General features: G+C 38.9%; 1 protein-coding gene across 4 annotated transcripts in view; it reads left to right on the plus strand.

Annotated features, from left to right (window-relative positions):
* The window catches only part of LOC140441409 (sorting nexin-13-like), a 1016720-nt gene that overhangs the window by 261476 nt on the left and 742603 nt on the right, over positions 1-12641 (plus strand). The gene's annotated exons all lie outside the window — the stretch shown is intronic.

Consider the following 12641-nt stretch of genomic DNA (forward strand, 5'->3'; position numbering starts at 1 on the left):
TTTTTATTGTACAAAAGAATTATTAAGTTCTGAATATTGATAAGTTTAACAAAATGGATTTTTAAAATAGCAATTAATTATCAAGCGTATTTTGCAAAATATCAAATACCAATACAATACCAAAATATTAAAGAGTAAGGATAATTATATGCTAATGAACGGTCCCAATTACATGTACCTAAACTTCTACCTGATTTAATTCTTTTCTTGAAAGCCTTTTAGTGATATAATAAAGTCATGTAAACATAAATATTCCTGTCTTTGGGAAAGGCCTAATTTCATGGACCTACCCGATTTAAGACGTTTCTGTCGTTCTAAAATATATGCACATCTAAATTTGTAAATGAAAACTTATAAAAGATATAAAATTAACTCTATACAGGGTGAGTCATGAGGAACTTTACATACTTCTACCATATGTAGAGTCCCTCAGGGAGCATATCATGTGGCCATCAAAAAATGTCAACTCCTCTTCTTTATTAATTAACAGGGTGATTTGTGTAATTGACCATTTATTTCATTTTACTGTAGTGTTTATACGGCTTCTTTGATTTTTTTAATTTTTGCATGATACAGTACACTACTATCAAGCATTCGACTGGTATTAGCTAAACTAAAAAATTACAGGACTGGCTTTGGAAAAATTAATTTAGGGATTCGTATTAAATATTACACCCTGTATATATATTTTTTAAAATGCAATAAGTGATTTTCAAACTACATAAATAGCCAATGAAAACGACATATGCGACAATGTTGTCGCACTTTTATTAAATTTTTAGTGAACGATCAAATCTTACCAAAAATAGAACAACCATAATGAAGTATCAAATTATAAGGTAATTAATTTAAACAAATGTTATAAATTTCAAACATTTTAATTGAAATGATAAACTGAGTCACTGCACAACAAAAAACAGTAACTACTAACAATAACGAAGAACAATTAAAAAAAAACTAAGAATATGTACATAGTTATGATAAACCCATAAATTAGAACTGGAAAAGATACAATAATGGTAACAAAATAAAAATAATTCAAAATAGATTTTCGAAATGGAACCCTGCAGCCTGTACACATTTTTGTTGCCGAATTGTTAATTGACGTATTGAATTACGGATACTCTGGGGATCGTTTCTAATAGTATTACGACAATGTATAATTCTATCAATTAATTGTTGTCGGTTATTAATATTCACTGCGTAAACTAGTTGCTTCAATCGTCCCCAAATATGGTAATCAACGGGATTGAAATCAGGGGATCTTGAAGGCCACGAAATAGGACCTGCACGTCCTATCCACCTGTTGCCATAAACATTATTGAGATGTTGTCTCACCGCCAGTAAAAAGTGCGGGGGTGCCCCATCATGCTGAAAATACATCCCTCGGATAGCAACGTTCGCGTTGGCAAGCAAATTCAGCAAAATATTTTGTAGAAAGTTCAAATAGACCTGCCCTGTTAAAGGACCATCAAAAAAGTGAGGACCTACTAATTGGTTATTTATGACACCAATCCACACGTTAACCGAAAACCTTAACTGAGAACGACGTTCTCCTCGAATAGCATGGGGATTTTCTTCTGCCCACACATGTGAATTTCGTGAATTATTTATCCCGTCTCTGGTAAATTAGGCTTCATCTGTAAATAGTGCCCTGTATAGCGTTGGTCGATTATTGTTAATCCATCTACAAAATTCCAACCTATCGATCTCATCTCCAGCATGTAGTCGCTGAACCATTTGAATGTGATATGGGTATAGATTATTTTTTTGTAAGACTCTACTTACTTTTGATTGAGTAACATTGAGTTCTCGACTTACTTGTCTAGTGCTTATTGTAGGGTTCATAGTAACGGCGTCCATAATGTCATCTTCCTGCGCTTCATCTACATGTCGCTCTGTTGTTCCACTAGGAAAAGTGCCATTTTCTCGCAAATAATTAAAAACTGACCCAAATGTTGGATGACTGGGAGTTCGACGATTAGGAAATCTCCTGCGATATTCTCTACTGGCAGCCCTACCATTCCCATTACAGAATCCATAAACAAATATTATGTCTGCATATTCTGTGGTCGAAAACTGATGTGGCATTTTGAACGAACGTAACAAAAGCTCTACCAAAACTAACACAATGTACTTAAAGTAGATATGACAGAAGAAATATGTATTCTTGTACACATAAATAACAATTGATAATGACAATAATGACAATGGGTATAAAATATCAAGAAACGTTAAACGGTCAACGCTAACCTTAATTTTAAACTTTTTTAGATTTATTTTTATTTAGTACAGTTGATGCAATGTATTATTATTTGACATAAAATTTTAATCATTTACAATCAACAAAAACTAACACATACAAGAGGTTTGACTTTTTAATCAATTTAATTTATTATTTATCGAAAATAATGCCCCAATACGATCTACGAGTAAAAATTTAAAATTGAAAAACAATTGATTCTATCGTAGAGATAATACAAAGTGACAGTAAAGATGTTAATTTTCTACGTATTAGATTATGTTGTAGGAACTCATTTTAATTAAAATATTAATTGTTTAAATTAATACCTTATAATTTGATACTTCATTATGGTTGTTCTATTTTTGGTAAGACTTGATCGTTCACTAAAAATTTAATAAAAGTGCGACAACATTGTCGCATATGTCGTTTTCATTGGCTATTTATGTAGTTTGAAAATCACTTATTGCATTTTAAAAAAAATTTATACAGGGTGTAATATTTAATACGAATCCCTAAATTAATTTTTCCACAGCCAGTCCTGGAATTTTTTAGTTTAGCTAATACCAGTCGAATGCTTGATAGTCGTGTACTGTATCATGAAAAAATTAAAAAAATCAAATGAGCCGTATAAACACTACAGTAAAATGAAATAAATGGTCAATTACACAAATCACTCTGTTAATTAATAAAGAAGAGGAGTTGACATTTTTTAGTGGCCACATGATATGCTCCCTGAGGGACTCTGCATATGGTAGAAGTATGTAAAGTTCCTCATGACTCACCCTGTATACATATCATTTAAAAAATCATATACCTAATGTGAATGTTTCAAAGAAGAACTACAAAATCTAATTTAATTTTCTTCTTCAGAAGAACACTCGATGTCACTATCGTCACTTCCTAAGTTTATTATAATGGGATTAATATCTTCTTGACGGTCTATTTGGACTTCGGATGTTAAATAACTGTCTTCTATTTTAATTGCATGATGACATCGTTTTCTCCACTCATCTGGGGTTATTTCGGAAACTCGTTTTTCCAACAGGTGTCTCACATCTTCCAATTTGAAAGTTATGTTATTTTGTGCGATATTATTTTTAATCTCTATCGGATTTAAATCCGGATGGTATGGAGGTAACCGTAAAGGAGTGTGACCATATTCACGCAAAAGTTCATCTAATTCATACCTTTTGAAACGATTTTTATGGTACTTAATCAACGCTTACAATTCGGGTTTAAAACTTTGAGGATTAAATGTTATATTGTTTTTAATCAGCCAATCAATCATATAATTTTTTTTGGAATTACTATTAGGCGCAGAATTCACTTGTACCGAATGGTATGAGGTATTATCGCAAAAACTACTGAGTTAGGGGGTAAATTTGGAATTAGTTTTTCCTTTAGCCATTTGCGGTAATTCGTGGCATTCATTTCTAAGTGGTAGTCACCGGATTTACTACCAGACTTAAGTATTAAAAGCGCGTTTGGAATAAATCCCATTTCACCACCAGCATGCACTATTATTAAACGTTGACCCTTCGCAATGTTCATCAGTAACCCTTTACTAGAATTATCATTCCAAGTTTTCGACAATGTATGTTCACTGTGTACATATGTCTCATCGAGGTACACAATGGGTCTGTTTTCGTTTCTATAATGTTTGATAAGTCTTAAGTATTTGATTCTCCAAGCCCTTATTTCCGTCTTTTCAACCAACAATTTTCTGTTGTCCTGTGCTCTCCTCCAACGGAAATTCATATTTCGAAGAATTCTTCGTAGCGAGGCTTCTGATACTTTAATGTCCAAATCTCTCTTAATTTTGTTCTTCAATTTATTAACATTAACAATACAATTCTCTGTTTTATGAAAATCGTGTATTATACGCCGAATATCTGTAATTTGATATTCTGGTAAATCTGTCACAGGTGACTTTCGTAAAGGTCTCTTTGAAGAAAATTCAACTTTGTTTTTATTATCTAGAGATCGTTTGCTCTCTTGTAGTATTCTGGATACTGTCCGTACAGAAATGCCTATAACGACGTAAATATAATCAGCGTATAAGTAAAATGAAAGATGCAGTAAGAGAAGATCTGGAGAAAATGGGAGTGAGACAATGGGAAATAGTGGCACAGGACCGACAAACATGGAAGGCAATAGTAAACGCGGCAAATACTCACGAAGAGTTGTAACGCCATTGATAATGCTGATGATGACGTAAATAATAATTCAAAATAATTGGTATGTTGCAAATTTTAAACGGACAACATAAAGAAACAAAAAAGTACATTGAGAAGTAACTCAAAGCGATAGTAGAAAATAAAAAAAAAAAAATAAGTGCTAAAAAAATAAATAAGGAGTACTACGTAGTAATGGAAGTACACCATGGAATTGTAGATGATCACATAGTAATAGAACTACCTAGTACCTACAGATCAAGAAGTAGTTAACAAAATAACGAAGTACACGTAATAATAGCTAAAAATAACGACTGTAACGAAAGTGCAGAGAATACGATATTTAGGACACATCGAAGGAATGAAAAAAGAAATATGTCGAAAATGCTATTCTCGACACACACAATACAAAAGAGAAGCGAAGGTAGGCAAAATGGGGAACAAGAGCAGAGTATAAAAGATTGACAAATAAGTACCATTGAGAACTAAAAGTAAAAAGTGTTGGAACATAGAATTTGAATATCAAAAATTAATACTAAATGCACTGAAACTCCTTACCTGTTGCTTCAGCAGTCTTATGTTTTACCATTAGCAGAGTGTCCATTTCACTTTTCATATTTTTAAAATAATTATACACATTAAATATTATTTGATGACCCTGCTCTTTAATAACGCTACGTTTTTTTCCGTCCATTTTCAGCAAGATTGTTTGAAAATAAAATTATCTAATATTTAATACACACAACTTGTTCTCAACTGCAATGCTGGGCTACTGAGTATTGAAATTATTTACTGGTAAGGCGTGGCTTAGGTAGAAATTTCAAATTTTGACCTCTGCCCAGTGCGATAATATGCAAATTAAATGCCTTCCGAAATGACGGGACCTCTATAAGGTTGAATGCTCGAATAAATGAATTTTAATCAAATAAAGGCAGATATCGAGCACAGTTTTTATTAAATCTTGCCAAAGTACTTTCACTCCTAGAGCATCTTCAGGGGCATTTCGTCAAAATTATTCTATCCAACAATTTGGTGAATGTCATAAACATTAACTAATACATTTACACAACACTAGACAAAGGACAAACAGTTTAAAAATTATTATAAAATTGTTGAAGCTACATATTGGGTGACAGCAGGAGAGCGAATTCATTCTCCATCTATTATTTTCTTATTAAGGCTTAATCGGTTATTGATGTTGTTGATAATATTTTGTTGATTGAGTTCAAGTGACTGAGTTGCAGTATCGTATCTTTCTGCGTCTTTTTGAACTAAGTTTTCTTGGATGTATTTTATAATATTTCTTAATCCATTGATGGTTGCCGAGAGGGGGCATTTGGGCCTGTAGGACCCATCGCCGCCGGCTCTTCGGGCTTCTTCCTATCCCCGGAATTGGATCGGGTATTCACCATCTTTGGTTTGTCGCTGGTAGAAAGGTTAAATACTACCGCTGTTATAAATAACAGTTCCAGTGAAAAATATCTGTTATAGGTAACGGTTCCAAGGAACAGTTACAAAGTAACAGAGCAAAAATGGAAAACAGATAGGTAAAAATGATCTAAGTATTCCTTGACTTACGGAAGGAATAACTTAGTAAACAATTAAATTAAATGGTATAAAAGTATAATGCAAAGAAAAAAATGTTTCTAAGTGTTTCTTGACTTACGGAAGAAACAACTTAGGACAGAAATATAGATAAATGAAATATGTAAATGTGAGAGTAAAATATGGAAATATTTCTAAGTGTTTCTTGACTTACGGAAGAAACGACTTAGAGTGGAAAAATAAAATACTCAAAATATAAAACGAGAAATGCAAAAATGAAACAGATTATAGAAATATGTCTAAGTGTTTCTTGACTTACGGAAGAAACAACTTAGAACAGAAAATAAACAAGAGAATCAAATATAGTAAAATAAATGCCCAAATATTTATAAGTGTTTCTTGACTTACGGAAGAAACGACTTATAATAGAAAATAAGAAAAATCAAATATAGAAAAGATGTGAAAATATTGCTAAGTGTTTCTTGACTTACGGAAGAAACAACTTAGCATAAAATAGAAAATGAAAGAAACAAATGTATTAAGTATTTTCTTAACTTAAGAAAGAAAATATCTTAGATAAAATATCGGAAATAATAATGCAACAATGATTATGAAAATATTTCTAAGAGTTCTTTGACTTACCGGAAAGAACTACTTAGACAAAGTACAAATCAAAATATAAAATAGAAAAAGCAAGATAAATATTTCTAAGTGTTCTTAACTTACGGAAGAACAACTTAGACACAAAATACAAGAAAAATAAACAATCAGTACATGAACAAATATAGATCAATGTAATATCCTAACCTGAAAAGGTCTGAATATACAATAATGCTAAAATAAAAAGGTATACAGAAAATCAGAAATAAAACAATAACTTAGTTGGAACAATAATACCACCGACTAGGTCTACAGTAGAAGAGGCAAGCTCGACTGATCGATGAGAGAAAATCTACCTGCTTTTATGTAAAACAAATCCTTTGTTTTACGTAGCGAAAGTGGAATTTCCCTGCATCGAATCAATTAGAAATTTGGATTTGGCCAAACTTGGAATTCCCAAGTATTTTGACCGATATCCAAATTCCTTGATGCGTCCGGCACGGCTGTCAGCTCCCGGCTGACACGCCTCCGGAGGACATCCCCCCTCCTCTGAAAGACCTAACGGTGCTAAAAGAAAATTTATTGATAAAAAAATCGAAAATACATACAGTGAGAAGTCCTTAACCTAAAAAAATACAACATAAATACAAATACAATACAAAAGATACAATACAACTACAATTCAAACTTAAGATCTTCATACTTAAAATTATAGTGATCCAGGTGGCCCAGGTGGTTATCCTCAGCTGTTCTGTCAGGGCTACTTAATTCACCCTGAGGAAGATCTTACGACGTCGTGAAGATATAAGGTTACTCAGTTCACCTTGATATCTACACGTGTCGTCATAAACCTTAATCCTGCTCTGGAGGTTCGTCCCTAGGTGGAGGAGCAGCGCGGATGTCATCCACATGAATGGTCCTATTCACGTCTCGGTCGCGGTGCACCTCATAGGTATGATCGCCTAGCACCTTCAGGATCGTGTGTGGTCCCGTCCATGTCGGTCCGAAGTTCCCTCGGACGTGGTTCCTCACCATGACCTGCTCTCCTTCGATGAACCTCCTGGCAGGTGGAGCGTTAGGGTTGTCAGGAAACATGTTTTTCCTCGCGTATACCGTGGCAACAGCTCTGGCAACCCTTTCGTCTCGTCTGGCTGCGGTGTTTGCCAGACGATGTTCCGGCTGTGTTTCTTCTGCGCGCCGTGGAAGATAGCCTAGCAGAAGTTCAGCGGGTGTTTCCTGGGTGGCCTCGTTCCTCCGGGTCCTTAGGCTGAACATGATGTCAGCCAGGTAGGATTCCCATCTCGGGTCATTTGCAGTTTTGCATCGGGCGCGGAGTCCCTTTTTGAGCTCCTGAGTTCGGCGTTCAACCGGGTTGGCCCTCTGGTGGAAGATAGGGCTAAATTCGGCTTTGATGTTGTGCCGTCTCAGGAATCTCTCCCATGCATCCGTCCGGAATTGGGCTGCGTTGTCCGTGATGAGGGTGGTAGGTTTCCCCCAGCGGCCGCAGATTTCCTCCTGAAGGAACTGGATGATGTCCCTACTTTTTGTAGTTTGGACGCATCGATATTCCACCCAGTTGCTCAAGCAGTCTGTCGCCAAGAGGATGTAGCGGTTGCGCGTTCCTCTGGCTGGTGGATAGGGTCCCAAAATGTCGAAGGACACTCTCTCCCAGGGGTTGGTGGGTTCCCTGGGCATCACAGGAGCTGCTGATTGTCGTGGAGCAGCTTTGGTCCTCAGGCAGGTCAGGCAGGACTTGACGTAAGCACGAACATCCTTTGATAAGGTGGGCCAGTAATAGATGTTTTTAATGGCCCGGATGGTCTCGTCTTGTCCTGGGTGATTGGCCTCCTCTGAGTCGTGATAGACCTTCATCACGTCCGTCCGGAGGGATGGAGGTACTACCAGCGTCCTGTGGTCTGGTCCAGCGTTGTAATAAACGGCGTTGTCGACCAGTGTTAATTCACGGTGAAGGTTTTCCTCTACTTCCTTCCGTGGTCCATGTTCAGAGATCTTTAGATAGCGTCTCCGAAACCGCTGCATCCCGTGGTGTGTCTGGTGGCTTCTCCGGATTTTATCCTGGAGTGGTAGGTCAACCAGATCATCGAGGATGGGGTTGGTGTCCTCGTCCTCGTCGACGTCCTCCATCATACATAATAGGGGGAAGGATTCGTCTTCTTCCACGTCTGTTGTAGGCCAGCTAAGTCGCACCACTTCCTCGTCTTGGTCAGCTTCTTCTTCTCTTTCTGTGGTTGGGTTCCTGGACAGGTGATCAGGAAGTTCGTTCACCTTCCCCAGGATATGTACCGCGGTGAAGTTGAATTCCTGAAGTAACAAGGCCCAACGGGATAGTTTGGCCTTGTCTTCCTTGAACCGATGAAGCCACAGGAGAGCTTGGCTGTCGGTGTACAGCGTGAAGTGCTGATCCTGGAGGAAGTGCTTGTACTTCTTGAGTGCCCAAACTAATGCGAGGCACTCTTTCCCGTTAATGTGGTAACGAGTCTCTGCTGGCTTTAACTTCGTGGAGGCGTATGCGATGACTCTCTTGTCGTCTTGGGTTCCGTGGAACAGGACTGCGCCCATGCCGACATCGGAGGCATCCGTCTGGAGGCAGAATGGTTTGGACGCGTCTGGTCGATGGAGTAGGAGATCTCCCTCGATTTCGGTCTTGAGACGTTGGAAGGCGGCATCTGCGGCGTCCGTCCAGTGTAGACGTCTCTTGTTGCCCTTGGTGAGATCTGTCAAAGGCGTGATGATGTCTGCAAATCGAGGGATGAAATCTCTCAACCAGTTGGCTGTCCCGATGAAGCTTCGCAGTTGCTTCATCGTCCGTAGAGTGTCGAAGCCTTTGATCTTCTCCACGTGCTTCTCCAGAGGTTGGGTGTTGGCGGAGGTGATTTTATGTCCCAGGTACTCCAGTTTGTCTGCTGCGAATTTACATTTTTTAAGGGATGCCCATAGTCCGTGCGTCCGAAGTCTCTCTAGAACCAGGCGGAGGTGGTTCTGGTGTTGGGTCCAGTCTTCTGAATAGATGATGATATCATCCATGTATACTTTGATGAATACATCGATGTATCCTGCAACGACTGAAGTCACGAGCTTCTGGAACACAGCTGGTCCGTTCTTGAGTCCGAAGGGCATCACGGTAAATTGATAGGAGGACCCGTCAGGCAGGCTGAAAGCTGTCTTCGGGCTGGAGTTCTTGTGCAAGGGGACTTGCCAAAATCCACTCTTCAGATCTAAGGTGGTGAAGATCTGAGCCGTGCCAATCTCTTTAATGGAGTCGTGGATTGGTGGCATGCTGGAGGCTTCGTCGATGGTCACGTTGTTAAGCTTCCTATAATCTACGCAGAAACGGGGGGTGCCATCCTTCTTGGTTACAATAACCACCGGGCTATTGTAAGGAGATTTGCTGGGGCGGATGACTCCTGCGGCTAGCATCTCTCTCACCTCCTTGGCCATTATCTGCTTCTTCTCCGTGGAATATTTATAGGGCTTAACGTTGATAGGCGTGGCGTCGGTCACTTCGATTTTCATCTCGGTGGCCTTGGTGGTCGGCTGGCGTAGACGGTCGTCGAAAACGTCATCGTACTCTTGAATCAACTTTTCAATTTGTTGAAAAGCGAAGGATGGAGCTTGATGGGGTTCCAACCGCTGTGTCTTGGATTGCCTTTTTGCTGGGTTCTTCCAGTAAACGGTGGTTCTGCAGGTGGTACCGACGTGTAGACATTTACGTGGTATGTCTACATTGGCCTCTTCCTGCTCCAACCAAGGCATCCCTAACACAACGTCGTGGTTCAACTTCTCCATAACCACGCAGTTGACTGTTGACTCCAGAGTCTCGATGTTAATCTTGACTTTAGCAGTCCCTAGGGTGCGGGACGTTCTGCCCGTGCACGCCAGTTGAACCAATCCTGATCTTCGTTGCAGGTCTCGTCTCTGGATCAATCTCTGGTGAATGAAGTTCCCAGATGCACCTGTGTCGACCAAGATCTTCACACGTTGTTCGTTGATCCTTCCATGGAGTTGGGGGAGGCCTGTCGCCGAGGGTCGCGTCTGAATCGGGTTCAGTTGGGGCACCATCTTCACAACAGGGTTTAGTTGGCGCCCCTGTTGGCGTTTCCCTGGTTCTGAGGTAGTGGAGGTGGTGGTTGGCTCATTGGTGGCATCCTGGACTGTCTGTTGTTGGGATTCCTCCATTCCTCGATCGCTTTAGGGTGGCGTGGTGTGTTGTTGTGACGTGGGGGACGGTACTGCTGTCGCTATTGGGGTTTATTGCTGGCGAAGGTGTTCCGGCGGGTGTCTGCTTCCATTCCCTGGGGTATGGTCAGGAGGTCCTCCTCGGTCTTCGGAATGTTGACTCGTAGGCAGATCGCGATGTCGGGTCTCAGCTGGTTTACTATGGTGATACATCTCTGGTCCTCAGGGGTGTATGGTGCAAGACGTCTGAATAAGGCTGCTTTACCATTGATGAAATCCTCCGTGGGTTCATCCTTCTGTTGATGTTCTCCATGAAGTTTCGACGTCAAGGCTGAAATCACGGCAGGGTCGTTGTATTTCCTTAGAAGACGGTCTCGGAAGGTGTCGTATGGCAGGTCCGTGTGTGAAAACTGCTGGGCCCATTTCTTCGCATCGCCGTGGAGTGAGTCGCCGTCGATGAGATAGTCTATCCAGTTGTCCTCGTCTACGTCATATTTAGTTAGGAAATTCTCAGCTTTGGTTAGGAAGTTGAGAGGGTTTTCAGTGTCCCAGCCTGAGAATTGAGGGGGCTTCATATATCTAATCCCGGGCTTCGGTGGCTCAGGTTGAGGCATCTGGGGTGTAGTGCCTTTAGTAGTGGATAGGGCCGTCATCGCTTGCATTAGGGCAGAGATAAAGTCAGCTGTGGAAGGCTGGCTTGAAGACGGTCCTGGGGTCGTGGATTCGGATTTTGTGGGTTGGGCGCCATGTTGCCGAGAGGGGGCATTTGGGCCTGTAGGACCCATCGCCGGCTCTTCGGGCTTCTTCCTATCCCCGGAATTGGATCGGGTATTCACCATCTTTGGTTTGTCGCTGGTAGAAAGGTTAAATACTACCGCTGTTATAAATAACAGTTCCAGTGACAAATATCTGTTATAGGTAACGGTTCCAAGGAACAGTTACAAAGTAACAGAGCAAAAATGGAAAACAGATAGGTAAAAATGATCTAAGTATTCCTTGACTTACGGAAGGAATAACTTAGTAAACAATTAAATTAAATGGTATAAAAATATAATGCAAAGAAAAAAATGTTTCTAAGTGTTTCTTGACTTACGGAAGGAACAACTTAGGACAGAAATATAGATAAATGAAATATGTAAATGTGAGAGTAAAATATGGAAATATTTCTAAGTGTTTCTTGACTTACGGAAGAAACAACTTAGAACAGAAAATAAACAAGAGAATCAAATATAGTAAAATAAATGCACAAATATTTATAAGTGTTTCTTGACTTACGGAAGAAACGACTTATAATAGAAAATAAGAAAAATCAAATATAGAAAAGATGTGAAAATATTGCTAAGTGTTTCTTGACTTACGGAAGAAACAACTTAGCATAAAATAGAAAATGAAAGAAACAAATGTATTAAGTATTTTCTTAACTTAAGAAAGAAAATATCTTAGATAAAATATCGGAAATAATAATGCAACAATGATTATGAAAATATTTCTAAGAGTTTTTTGACTTACCGGAAAGAACTACTTAGACAAAGTACAAATCAAAATATAAAATAGAAAAAGCAAGATAAATATTTCTAAGTGTTCTTAACTTACGGAAGAACAACTTAGACACAAAATACAAGAAAAATAAACAATCAGTACATGAACAAATGTAGATCAATGTAATATCCTAACCTGAAAAGGTCTGAATATACAATAATGCTAAAATAAAAAGGTATACAGAAAATCAGAAATAAAACAATAACTTAGTTGGAACAATAATAGCACCGACTAGGTCTACAGTAGAAGAGGCAAGCTCGACTGATCGATGAGAGAAAATCTACCTGCTTTTATGTAAAATAAATCCTTTGTTTTACGTAGCGAAAGTGGAATTTCCCTGC

This window comes from Diabrotica undecimpunctata, chromosome 5 (assembly GCF_040954645.1).
Source record: "Diabrotica undecimpunctata isolate CICGRU chromosome 5, icDiaUnde3, whole genome shotgun sequence".
NCBI classification, from domain to species: Eukaryota; Metazoa; Arthropoda; class Insecta; order Coleoptera; family Chrysomelidae; genus Diabrotica; species Diabrotica undecimpunctata.